Raw genomic sequence first — 14539 nt, forward strand, 5'->3', positions numbered from 1 at the left:
CCACTCCTAGATGGGCCAGGTGTTTGTGTCGGCCACTAGGGTCGCTTAGCTTAGTCATCCAGCGACCTCGGTGCAAATTTTAGGACTAAAAATAATATTGTGAGGTGTGAGGTATTCAGAATAGACTGAAAATGAGTGGAAATTATGGTTTTTGAGGTTAATAAAAATATGGGATCAAAATGACCCCCAAATTCTATGATTTAAGCTGTTTTTTAGGGTTTCTTGAAAAAAACACCCGAATCCAAAACACACCCGAATCCGACAAAAAAAATTCGGTGAGGTTTTGCCAAAACGCGGTCGAACCCAAAACACGGCCGCGGAACCGAACCCAAAACCAAAACACAAAACCCGAAAAATTTCAGGCGTTCATCTCTAGTTCACATAGCACTATTCTAGACTGCTCCTAACTGTTTCTAGACTGCTCCTAACTGTACTGGCCTCTGTACAGCCCAACTCCTCCAATATGCCTTGATCCCTTTATCCACTCTCCAGCCTCTAGGGTTACGGGAAAGGAAACCTGGCTCCCCATTGGTCAACGGTGGCTAGTAATGCTACAATGCAGCACCTGGCTCCTGTTACTGAGCAGGAGCATGTATTTTGGTGTCACCCTTGGCGGGTGACACCCAGGTGCATGCCGCACCCCCCTTATGACGCCAATGAGTCGGACCTCTGTTTTCCTTCCGCAGCCATGCGACCCTGGATCACTTGAATTTTACTGGCCCAGGGTGTCCCCCTTGCCAGCCATCCCCTGATATGAGATAAATGATAATAAAAGTAAGGAAAGGAGAAGCACATGAGGGAAGAGGGCCTTTCCGCATAAGAGCTTACATTCTAAAGGGGAGGGGCAACATTACTTTCATACAATGCAGGAACTTCTTACGTTAAAATAGATCACTATGTGGAATCACGCGTTTTAGCTGTCTTGAGGAATACAACATATACCTCCTGAGTTGTTACTGACATAGAATTGTGCAATAATTTTGGCCAATGTTTACTATTTACATCTTAATCATTCCCAAAGCTTTGTGATTAACATGACATGACTCAGATATGATGAGTGTGTCTTTCCTTGCACATTAGCTGTTTACAAGCGCACAGCTGTTACCTGTCCATGCTGTAAGGAGACATGTATATTTTTTATGTTGCAGTTTAACTACAGTGGAATTTGCGTAGCACAGCAGCCTGCCTGTCTCCAGTAATTATATAGTTGTCAAGTATTATGTGTCAGGTGAAATGTTACTACTGGATGTTTCAAAATATGATCATTCAAAGCTGGATGAACTTCATTCGGGTTAAACGTGCATTATACTCCTTATTTAGAGAAAGTAATGCATCTTCATCTGAATAACCAGTGCAGCTAATATTTTGAATAATGAAACTTTTCTGTAACAAGCCCCGAGAAAGCTGTGGTAATCCTGGAGAAAACTATAGACTTTGAAATGTAAATATTTCTGATGTCTGGTCTATTCTACTCTATTCTAGTGCCAAATTAAGAACCCATTGGTCCTCAAAGATATCAATTTGGGGCTCTACTCCATCCATTCTATACCAATACTTTGTTACTGTATACATGTGCCCAACATTATGTTGCTGTGTCAGCTGTTCACTAAAGTGGTCTGCTCCCCAAAACTGGTGAGCCCTGCCAGCAAGTGCATTTGGAGGCTGAGGTGCAACAGCTAGGCAGGACCCTGATAGTAATCCATTCATTGTGGCAATCAACCCCAGATTCCAGCACTAACAGCTCATCATTGCACGGCCCAGGTCATCCTACAACTCTTGTTTGTGACTAGTGGTGTGGGTGTGTGTGTGTGTGTGTGTGTGTGTGTATTACCATGACTTGTAATTATTTTGCCATTGCTCTCTGTTTTTTTTTGTCAATTGCCTTATGTTAATATAGATTTGTCTATAACTTTATTTTTGATGTGCTGGCTTGTTTTTCCACTATCTGCAACATTGGGCCTTATTCAGACCTGATCGCAGCAGCAAATTAGTTCTCTAATGGGCAAAACCATGGGGGTAATTCCAAGTTGATCTCAGCAGGAAATTTTTTAGCAGTTGGGCAAAACCATGGCCCTCATTCCGAGTTGTTCGCTCGCTAGCCGCTTTTCACAGCAGTGCACACGCTAAGCCGCCGCCCTCTGGGAGTGAATCTTAGCTTAGCAGAATTGCGAACAAAGTATTCGCAATATTGCGAAAAGATTTTTCTTTGCAGTTTCTGAGTAGCTCGAGACTTACTCTTCCAGTGCGATCAGTTCAGTGCTTGTCGTTCCTGGTTTGACGTCACAAACACACCCAGCGTTCGCCCAGACACTCCCCCGTTTCTCCAGTCACTCCCGCGTTTTTCCCAGAAACTGCAGCGTTTTTTCACACACTCCCATAAAACGGCCAGTTTACGCCCAGAAACACCCACTTCCTGTCAATCACACTACGATCAGCAGAACGAAGAAAAAACCTCATAATGCCGTGAGTAAAATACCAAACTTCTTAGCAAATTTACTTGGCGCAGCCGCAGTGCGAACATTGCGCATGCGCAGTTAGCGGAAAATCGCACCGATGCGAAGGAAAATAACGAGCGAACAACTCGGAATGAGGGCCCATGTGCACTGCAGGTGTGGCAGATATAACATTTGCAGAGAGAGTTAGATTTGGGTGGGTTATATTGTTTCTGTGCAGGGTAAATACTGGCTGTTTTATTTTTACACTGCAATTTAGATTTCAGTTTGAAGAACACACCCCACCCAAATCTAACTCTCTCTGCACATGTTACATCTGCCCCCATGCAGTGCACAAGGTACTGCCCATAAGCTAACAAATTTACTGCTGCTATCAGGTCTGAATTAGGCCCATTGTATGAATCCTTGCACTCCTCTGTCATATTTCAAATGTGAGTGCAGATATATATATATATACAGGGCTGTTTCTAGCCAATTTGGCTCCCAGTGCGAGATTTAAAAATGCGCCCCCCCCCATGATATAAAAAAATGCACCCCACCCCCACACACCTAGTAAAAAAAAAAAAACTTGCACGCACACCCGGCAAGGGGGCGTGGCCTCATGCGTGGCCTCATCCAAATGGGTGTGGCCTCATTTAAATGGGCATGGCCTCGTCTGAAAAGACTACCTCGCAATCCAGTTTTTGACCCTGCTCCAACAGATCACGACCACCACAGGGAAAAAAAAATCTACCATATTAAGCCCCACACAGTAATGCCCCCTGCACCATATTATGCCACACACCGCAATGCCCTTGATACATTAAATCCCCACACTACGGCAGGCAAGAGTCCCCATTTCACACATTACGGCAGGTGTCCCCATTTTACACATTGAGAGAGAGAGAGAGAGAATACTTACACAGGCGATTACTGCTCTTCGGCCCGCCTCAACAGTCGCTCCTCGCGCCGGCCTTTCCCTCTTCCTAGCTTGGATCCCCCTCTGTACTCCGCTCGGGGGGGGGGGAGTTTTGCGGAGTGACGGGGTTGCGTCGTGACGTAACAGCGCAACCGCGTCATTCCGTGAAACTCCGCCCCCTGAGCGGGTTACTCAGGGAGAAATAGGAGGGGAAAGCAGGGAGCCACAGTTAGTGCTGTAGCGGGCGCCCAGTGCGGTTGCACTGCTCGCCTGCCCCAAGAAACGGCCCTGTATATATATATATATATATATATATATATATATTTACCCTGCTAGACAAATAACCAGTACCCCTGGTCTTTAAATACTAATCTGCAATAATAATAATAATCTCACCACCAACATTGTAATTTCATTCTTTCATCAGGTTTGATAACAAGATAGTTAATTGTTAAATACCCGAGTGCATCATTCCATTACCAGTGCTGAGACACAAACACACAGGATGTGGCAGGAGTTTTGGCATCCTGGTTTCAGCTACCTCGGTGTCATAGGAACCAGGAATGCTCTGCCAGCATATTTAGGGGTCTATTTACTAAGCCTTGGTTGGAGATAAAGTGGACAGAGGAAAAGTCCCAACCAACCAGCTCCTAACTGTCATTTTTCAAACCCAGCCTGTGACATGGCAGTTAGGAGCTGATTGGCTGGTGCTTTATCTCCGTCCAAGGCTTAGTAAAAAGACCCTTTAGAAACCACATTACACCAAATTACTGCTAAATAATAGCCCACATTACCTTACATAGGAGATAAAAATATCACCAACACAGTGGTCGTATCTACTGGAAGCAGCTGCCATAAGAACAGGTTAAATAAAAAGAGCCAGGAAGAACTTACCATCACCAAAGTGCAATGAAATACACTATACTAGTGTATGGTAATATAAATATGTATGCCTACCAATAGTCTCCACAGCCAATATTAACGGAGTAAAAAATCCAAGATGCAGCTATTAGCATGGTGTCTGATCATAGAACAGGAATATATAATGTATACATTTAAACATTTGCACATAATAATGCAATAAATATAGGCAAAATATAAAATATAAATACAAAATACAAATAAATAACAAAAAATATAAAAAATATAATTCTGCCACTGCACAGCCCCCTCCTAGAATCATTCAGCATCCTCCCCTTCACTGCTCTACCACCCTCTGTCCACTGCTCGGCTCCGTACCACCTCTGCTCAGTCCACACTTTGTTCCGCCCCCTGCCTAGCCTAGCACCATTCCGCCTCCTCTCTACTGCTCCTCTACCCCATCCCGCCATGATGTCCGCTACTCTGTCCTGTTCCACTTCCCCCCTTCCTAGCTTCTTCATGTCACCTCACTTAAGTGACTGCATACTTACCTCCCAGATAATCCTCCTCCCTCCTAGGGTCTGTCCTTTCTCTCTAGCAGTTGGAGAATGGGCAGACCATAATGGGAGTGCTCTTCTCGGGGAAGACTTTTTAACAGGATGTGTTCAGCATCCCGATGGACGGGATGCAGGCTTTTGCCCTAGCCGCCCACCCCTGGGTTAGGGTAGGGGAGTGTGGGGGAGAAGGAGTAAAAATACTTACTCCCTCCGCCGTCGGGACCTTCAATGTTGGGATGCCGGTGTTGGTCATGTGACCGCCAGCATCCCGACGACCGGGATAGCATACCAAACCATTAACACGTACCATTGGCTGTTTTCCTATCACCAGAGATAAAAACTTGATTTATTGTAAAAATAAAGCATTTTTCTTTTGTTTGCAAATTAATATATTTGAATAATTTTATGTATTTCTCACTTTTTTTTTTCCTTCTTTTTTTGACAAATCTGTCAGTGCAGTGAGCATGTGTAAAATGTCAAAGCATGCAGACAGGGGCGTCTTAAGCGAGGAGGGGGCCCATGTGCAGACTCAGGGTGATCCCCCTTCTCTCCACGGCGCTGTAGCCTCCGACACTGTGCCGGAGCCTACTGCGCATGCGCAGGTCTCCGGAAACATGGCGCCCGCCATGTTCCGGAGACAAATTTCAAAGTGCCCATGCGTGGCGGGCATTTTGGAATGGATTTTTTTGCGCGACGGAGGAGGCTGTAGCGTCCGACGCTGGACTCCGGAGAGGTAAGTACTAAAATATGGGTGCAGGTGTGGGGCCCCCCTGGACCCAGTGTCCCGTGTGCACAGCACACATTGCACCCATGATAGAAATGCCAATGCATGCTGAGTAAACTGGCAAAGTGGCAAGTGTCTTTTACCTCTACCAGCCAGTACAGATGGGGAATTGAACATCGTAAATTACGAAACATTTTTTTTCTAACTGCTGAAGAAAACCTTTACTATTGCTGCAAACTGATAAATAGGCTGTTGTATATAATAATATTTTTAAATTATACAGTGATAGCCAGCAATCCCTAAGACAATGCAATTTCATTTTTGAAGGTTTTATACCTATCACTATATACTAGTGATGTGCACCGGACATTTTTCGGGATTTGTGTTTTGGTTTTGGATTCGGTCCCGCTGCCGTGTTTTGGATTCGGACCCGTTTTGGCAAAACCTCCCTGAAAATTTTTTGTCGGATTCGGGTGTGTTTTGGATTCGGGTGTTTTTTACAAAAAACCCTCAAAAACAGCTTAAATCATAGAATTTGGGGGTCATTTTGATCCCATAGTATTATTAACCTCAATAACCATAATTTCCACTCATTTCCAGTCTATTCTGAACACCTCACACCTCACAATATTATTTTTAGTCCTAAAATTTGCACCGAGGTCGTTGGATGACTAAGCTAAGCGACCCAAGTGGCCGACACAAACACCTGGCCCATCTAGGAGTGGCACTGCAGTGTCAGACAGGATGGTCGATTTAAAAAATAGTCCCCAAACAGCACATGATGCAAAGAAAAAAAGAGGTGCACTGTGGTCGCTGGATGGCTAAGCTAAGCGACACAAGTGGCCGACACAAACACCTGGCCCATCTAGGAGTGGCACTGCAGTGTCAGGCAGGATGGCACTTCAAAAAAATAGTCCCCAAACAGCACATGATGCAAAGAAAAATGAAAGAAAAAAGAGGTGCAAGATGGAATTGTCCTTGGGCCCTCCCACCCACCCTTATGTTGTATAAACAGGACATGCACACTTTAACAAACCCATCATTTCAGCGACAGGGTCTGCCACACAACTGTGACTGAAATGACTGGTTGGTTTGGGCCCCCACCAAAAAAGAAGCAATCAATCTCTCCTTGCACAAACTGGCTCTACAGAGGCAAGATGTCCACCTCCTCCTCATCGTCCGATTCCTCACCCCTTTTACTGTGTACATCCCCCTCCTCACAGATTATTAATTCGTCCCCACTGGAATCTACCATCTGAGGTCCCTGTGTACTTTCTAGAGGCAATTGCTGGTGAATGTCTCCACGGAGGAATTGATTATAATTCATTTTGATGAACATCATCTTCTCCACATTTTCTGGAAGTAACCTCGTACGCCGATTGCTGACAAGGTGAGCGGCTGCACTAAACACTCTTTCGGAGTACACACTGGACGGTGGGCAACTTAGGTAAAATAAAGCCAGTTTCTGCAAGGGCCTCCAAATTGCCTCTTTTTCCTGCCAGTATACGTACGGACTGTCTGATGTGCCTACTTGGATGCGGTCACTCATATAATCCTCCACCATTCTTTCAATGGTGAGAGAATCATATGCAGTGACAGTAGACGACATGTCAGTAATCGTTGGCAGGTCCTTCAGTCCGGACCAGATGTCAGCACTCGCTCCAGACTGCCCTGCATCACCGCCAGCGGGTGGGCTCGGAAATCTTAGCCTTTTCCTCGCACCCCCAGTTGCGGGAGAATGTGAAGGAGGAGCTGTTGACGGGTCACGTTCCGATTGACTTGACAATTTTCTCACCAACAGGTCTTTGCGTGATTTGCCAGCTTAAGTCTTTTCATTTTTCTAGCGAGAGGATGAGTGCTTCCATCCTCATGTGAAGCTGAACCACTAGCCATGAACATAGGCCAGGGCCTCAGCCGTTCCTTGTCACTCCGTGTCGTAAATGGCATATTGGCAAGTTTACGCTTCTCCTCAGACGCTTTTAATTTGGATTTTTGGGTCATTTTACTGAACTTTTGTTTTTTGGATTTTACATGCTCTCTACTATGACATTGAGCATCGGCCTTGGCAGACGACGTTGATGGCATTTCATCGTCTCGGCCATGACTAGTGGCAGCAGCTTCAGCACGAGGTGGAAGTGGATCTTGATCTTTCCCTATTTTACCCTCCACATTTTTGTTCTCCCTTTTTTAATGTGTGGAATTATATGCCAGTATCAATAGCAATGGCCTACTACTATATATACTGCGCACAACTGAAATGCACCACAGGTATGGATGGATAGTATACTTGACGACACAGAGGTAGGTAGAGCAGTGGCCTACTGTACCGTACTGCTATATATTATATACTGGTGGTCAGCAAACTGTGCAAAACTGAAATGGACCACAGGTATGGATGGATAGTATACTTGACGACACAGAGGTAGGTAGAGCAGTGGCCTACTGTACCGTACTTCTATATATTATATACTGGTGGTCAGCAAACTGTGCAAAACTGAAATGCACCACAGGTATGGATGGATAGTATACTTGACGACACAGAGGTAGGTAGAGCAGTGGCCTACTGTACCGTACTGCTATATATTATATACTGGTGGTCAGCAAACTGTGCAAAACTGAAATGCACCACAGGTATGGATGGATAGAATACTTGACGACACAGAGGTAGGTAGAGCAGTGGCCTACTGTACCGTACTGCTATATATTATATACCGGTGGTCAGCAAACTGTGCAAAACTGAAATGCACCACAGGTATGGATGGATAGTATACTTGACGACACAGAGGTAGGTAGAGCAGTGGCCTACTGTACCGTACTGCTATATATTATATACTGGTGGTCAGCAATCTGTGCAAAACTAAAATGCACCACAGGTATGGATGGATAGTATACTTGACGACACAGAGGTAGGTAGAGCAGTGGCCTACTGTACCGTACTGTTATATATTATATACTGGTGGTAAGCAAACTGTGCAAAACTGAAATGCACCACAGGTATGGATGGATAGTATACTTGACGACACAGAGGTAGGTAGAGCAGTGGCCTACTGTACCGTACTGCTATATATTATATACTGGTGGTCAGCAAACTGTGCAAAACTGAAATGCACCACAGGTATAGATGGATAGTATACTTGACGACACAGAGGTAGGTAGAGCAGTGGCCTTCTGTACCGTACTCCTATATATTATATACTGGTGGTCAGCAAAATTATGCACTGTACTCCTACTATATACTACAATGCAGCACAGATATGGAGCGTTTTTCAGGCAGAGAACGTATAATACTGGTGGTCACTGGTCAGCAAAACTCTGCACTGTACTCCTCCTATATAATACTGCTGGTCCCCAGTCCCCACAATAAAGCAGTGTGAGCACAGATATATGCAGCACACTGAGCACAGATATGGAGCGTTTTGCAGGCAGAGAACGTATAATACTGGTGGTCACTGGTCAGCAAAACTCTGCACTGTACTACTCCTATATAATACTGCTGGTCCCCAGTCCCCACAATAAAGCAGTGTGAGCACAGATATATGCAGCACACTGAGCACAGATATGGAGCGTTTTTCAGGCAGACAACGTATACTGGTGGTCACTGGTCAGCAAAACTCTGCACTGTACTCCTCCTATATAATACTGCTGGTCCCCAGTCCCCACAATAAAGCAGTGTGAGCACAGATATATGCAGCACACTGAGCACAGATATGGAGCGTTTTTCAGGCAGAGAACGTATAATACTGGTGGTCACTGGTCAGCAAAACTCTGCACTGTACTCCTCCTATAATACTGCTGGTCCCCAGAATAAAGATATTTGCACTGCAGCCCCCTGAAACAAAGTGAGAGGACGCCAGCCACGTCCTCTCACTATCATTTCCAATGCACGAGTGAAAAATGGCGGCGACGCGCAGCTCCTTATATAGAATCCGAATCTCGCGAGAATCCGACTGCGGGATGATGACGTTCGGGCGCGCTCGGGTTAACCGAGCCATACAGGAGAATCCGAGTATGCCTCGGACCCGTGTAAAAAGGGTGAAGTTCGTGGGGGTTCGGATTCCGAAGAACCGAACCCGCTCATCACTACTATATACAATGACAACATTGATTATACATTAATTTTATTACTCTTCTCCATGATTGTCTATTGTCTTTCTGTTCCAAAGATAACATGGCTTACACATGATATTTATTTGCTAGGATAAAACATTTACAACTTGTGTGTACTATAATCCACATCTATTTTAACAGCCATTCCCCAGTTGACTAAACAACATTCTGCGCTTTAAAACCTATTCATATTCAGAGAGGTTGAATTTAAATGATTTATAATAACACATGGATCTATGTATAAGAATAGAAAAGCCTAACTGTGTGGATTACTCTGCCATTTTGTCTTATGTCATCCAGTAAATATAATAGAGACTCTGTTTCTACAGCACTATTACTGGCTTGCCATAGTCTTTACACAGGCTCTCAATGACATCGCTTATTTCTAGTTTTATGCGTTCCCTACCAAAAATGTATCTGGGGAGAGGTGAGTGATGTCATATCTTGGCTCACTGATTAAAGAGCTCCTCCATGCGTGGAAAACAAATAACAGGGAATTATTCTCTGCTCCTTAGAAAACTTTGTGGGTTTAATTATGCTACAGACATATGGGAGATATCTTACATTTTATTTCCATGTTGTAACTTGGTTTTTAATCATTTTGCTGAACTTTAAATGCAAAGTATTACTCTAGCTTATTATTTTTAGATTTTTGAGCACACAGTCTCGTTATGAGTGATAATAAAGTACACAAACCCATCTAAGTCTTGGCCAGAAATAATAATATAAAACATACAGAGATGAGGAGCACAGTTTCATGTGAATCAACCTATTGTGGTTCCAGTCTTGTCTGACACTTCAGTTGCTCCAAAGTCCCTGGATGTTGTACGGGCTTTAAGGATTTACATCAAAAGGATGGCTCATCATAGGAAGTCTGACTCGCTTTTCGTCCTTTATGATGCTAAGAAAATTGGTCATCCTGCCTCTAAACAGTACCCCTCCGATGCATAACCTAGTCCTTAGGCTGCTCCTCCATCCCCCTGCCCCATGCCTTGGACATCTCTGCTTTGCTCGCATACCACCATCAGGCTTCTACTTGCTTGCTTGCACCTCATGTCATCTGTCTGTTGCCCCTCCCCACTAGATTGTTAGCTCTTCAGAGCAGGGCCCTCTTTCCTCTTGTCTAAGCCCTCTTCTTGACACATTTCACTCATCGACCATCTTTACCTGCTTTTTCTCCTGCTGGTAAATGGCCCCTCTCTATCTATGGCCGCCAGCCCCAAGTAGTACAATGATTACTCCTTCGCTACTTACATCTAAGCTGTATTATGTTTTGAGAATTGTGTTGCTCTTTGTTACCTGCACTTTTTGTTATTTATTTACTGTTATGCTAAGTTTTGTCTCCCTGTACTGTCCTTTGTACGGCGCTGCGAAACACTTGTGGCGCCCTATAAATAAAATGTAATAATAATAATAATAGTATTAACCGTAAAAGTGTGTTAATAATAAGGCAACTCCCGGTGCACCATCGAACGTACCACTGAAACTGAAACCAGCCCTCTGGTAAGTGCAGTTTCTCCGTCTAACGTATGGCGTCTTGTGTGAGCGGTTGTCTTTTGGAAGCAGACAGTTACATTTATATACCCGCACCATTCCCACATCTGCTTAGCGCACCCTCCTGTTACCTCCCACGAACACCCACCGAATTCCATAGTTTCTGTTCCGTGTCTCTAATCACTAATAAATGGTACGCATGCACTGTGCGACTGAGATGCATGCACAGACATACAACACCGGCCAACTGCGTGCTCCATTGACACTGCATGTGATGTGACACAGTATCAGGCCCATAAGCACTGATTCAGAATTGTGAGGAAACCAAAAAAGAAGTAACTGTGCAGCTTACCAATAGAATTTTAGGTTAGATAAAAAATGCGAGATTTAGATTTATTTATTTATTTGGGGGGGGGGGGGGGGTTGTTGTGTTGTCCAAACTCAAATTTACTTTGCAGTGTAAAAATAAAGCTGTCCAGCATTTGTGGGCTACATGCAGTATTAACGCAGCCAATATTTACCCTGTATGCAAAATCGATATACAGTAATACATTTCTGGGAGTATATGTAATAGGGTCTGAGTTTGCCGGAGGTGCGGCATGTCGTTCAAGAAAGGCTGTATTTTTAAAGCGTCAATCATTTACAAGTCAAAACCAATCAGCATCCCTAAGGTCAGTCCTGTTTCCGTTATGTATCCAATGACTCCCACTACAGCAGGGGTGGGCAATTATTTCAGCTGGGGGGCCGCTTAACACTTCCAGTGAATAGTCGAGGGCCACACACAAAATATCTTGTAAATCGGGTCTGAACTGCGCATGCACCGCAATGTATAGGTGCGCCGGTCCGCAGCGTCGGGCAGCGATGGGATGGTACGAACAAAGTGATCGCACGGGCGATTGAGAGGAAGAGGACGTTTGTGAGTGGCAATTGAGGGTTTTAGAGGAGTGTCCGGAAAAACGCAGGAGGGACCAGGCGTTTGGAGGGAGAGTTTCTGACGTCAGCACTCAGCTCTGGCCCCGATCATCGCACTAGAAGAGTAAGTCCTGGGCTGCGCAGAGACTGCACAAACTTCTGTTTGTGCAGCTCTCTGCAGATGCGATCTCACCCCTGCACAGCGATTTCCCCCTCCCCTGTAGGCAGCGACTACCTGATCGCAGCAGTGCAAAAATCGCCTGCTAGCGATCAGGTCTGAATTAGGCCCATAGTTACGTATACAACTATAAAAACATTGGCCCTCATTCCGAGTCGTTCGCTCGGTATTTTTCTTCGCATCGCAGTGAAATTCCGCTTAGTGCGCATGCGCAATATTCGCACTGCGACTGCGCCAAGTATCTTTGCTATGAAGAAAGTATTTTTACTCACGGCTTTTTCATCGCTCCGGCGATCGTAATGTGATTGACAGGAAATGGGTGTTACTGGGCGGAAACACGGCGTTTTATGGGCGTGTGTCTGAAAACGCTACCGTTTCCGGAAAAAACGCAGGAGTGGCCGGAGAAACGGGGGAGTGGTTGGGCGAACGCTGGGTGTGTTTGTGACGTCAAACCAGGAACGACAAGCACTGAAATGATCGCACAGGCAGAGTAAGTGTGGAGCTACTCTAAAACTGCTAAGTAGTTTGTAATCGCAATATTGCGAATACATCGGTCGCAATTTTAAGATGCTAAGATACACTCCCAGTAGGCGGCGGCTTAGCGTGTGTAACTCTGCTAAATTCGCCTTGCGACCGATCAACTCGGAATGAGGGCCATTGTGTGGATATATATATATATATATATATGATAGATATAAAACTACACAAACATACACCACAATATACATTACATACATAGTTTTTTTACAGGCAAAATCCAAGATGTCTAAAAAAACACAGTAATCCAGTAATAAATTTTTTTTTAAAACAGTGCTGAAAAACACCCCCCCCCCCCTCCCCTAGACCCATATAGCAGTCTCTACCCCCCTTCCCTGCTGGACCCATATAGCAGTCCCTACCCCTCTTCCCCCTCTCCCCTAAACCCATATAGCAGTCCCCCCCCCTCCTAACCCCCCTTCCCTGAACCTATATAGCAGCTTTTAAAGTTAAGCACAGATCCATTTACCTTTTTCACAGTGGCAGATCCGCTGCCTGCTGCCAGATCCCCGCTGCCTGATGCCAGATCCCCGATGCCTGCTGCCTGATCCGCTGCTTGCTGCCCGCGGTGCCGCACAGAGTCGCTGCTGCTGCCCGCTCCTGCCGTGGCCCCGCCCCCCGTGCCGCCCAGCGCCTGACGTCACAGTGGAAATCCCGGTCAGCAGTGACGTGACCGGGATTTCCTCTGCGGCGCCGCGTCTGGGAGGTACGTAGCGCAATGACGAGCGGCTCAGCCAGTCAGGCCGCTTGTCATTGCACACTGTGTGGGACAGCAGGGCCAAGCAGGATCGGTTTGCGGGCCGCATCCGGCCCGCGGGCCGCTTGTTGCCCACCCCTACACTACAGCGATGGAAGAGATTGTAGAGGACAGAGGAGTAGCTGTAAATGGGGTAACATAGGGACATAGGGGGCAGTGTGGAGTGGGGTCAGGACGTGAAAGAGCAGGAGGTGGTCTGGGATGACCCAGAATATGAGTCCCAGAGCCCTTTAATGTATTTGCTTCCTTTCTATTGCAGCACGGTTTGTCCAGGTGCAGTTATTTACAATCAGCCCCATGCTGTAGCGTGTGTATGTGACCAACATTCCATTTATTGAAAACAGTTATTTACAGTACACATGAGCTAGTAAGAGCAAGATTTTACAAACCATACAATAAACTCTAGAACAAAGGTGAATGACCTGTTGCCAGGAGTGGATCCATTAACAATGAACTTTTATAGTAGTCAAACTGATTTTCACACTATCCAAGGAAGCACTGCACTCAATTTGCAGCAGTAAAGTAATTGAATCACACAGATAATGGATAGAGGTTAGTACTGTACTGTACTGTCTACAGTAGCTGGTGATATTTACAGTGCCCATACTGAGTACTGTAATATAATGATCTACTGAGCATAATTACAGTATACTTCTTCTACTTAATTATTTTATTGAATTGTTCATATACTTTCATTTTTATTTTGCTTAAAAAGTGTTCTTATTTAAAGAGAACCTTGTGTTGGTTGGGATCTCGTCCTTCTGCAGTGCCTGATCAACCAATGGGTGCTGGGATTTGGGAGGCACCACCACAGAGATCATATCTACATGAGGTCCCTTCCAACCCTGCTCCCCTCCTCCTGTAAATTGAAGGTCCATGTCACTACAGTGATGTTCTATCCAGTGGAAGCGTGAGACACCAGTAACAGCCCGGGGGAACATTACATGGGAAGAGATCTGTGTGAGAACCAGACAAACTGAGAGGCTCTGATGAATAAATTCATCTGTGAGAAGTACTTCCATCTGCACTCATCATTCAATCAAGATCTGTATAGGGCATGG

This window comes from Pseudophryne corroboree, chromosome 3 (assembly GCF_028390025.1).
Source record: "Pseudophryne corroboree isolate aPseCor3 chromosome 3, aPseCor3.hap2, whole genome shotgun sequence".
NCBI classification, from domain to species: Eukaryota; Metazoa; Chordata; class Amphibia; order Anura; family Myobatrachidae; genus Pseudophryne; species Pseudophryne corroboree.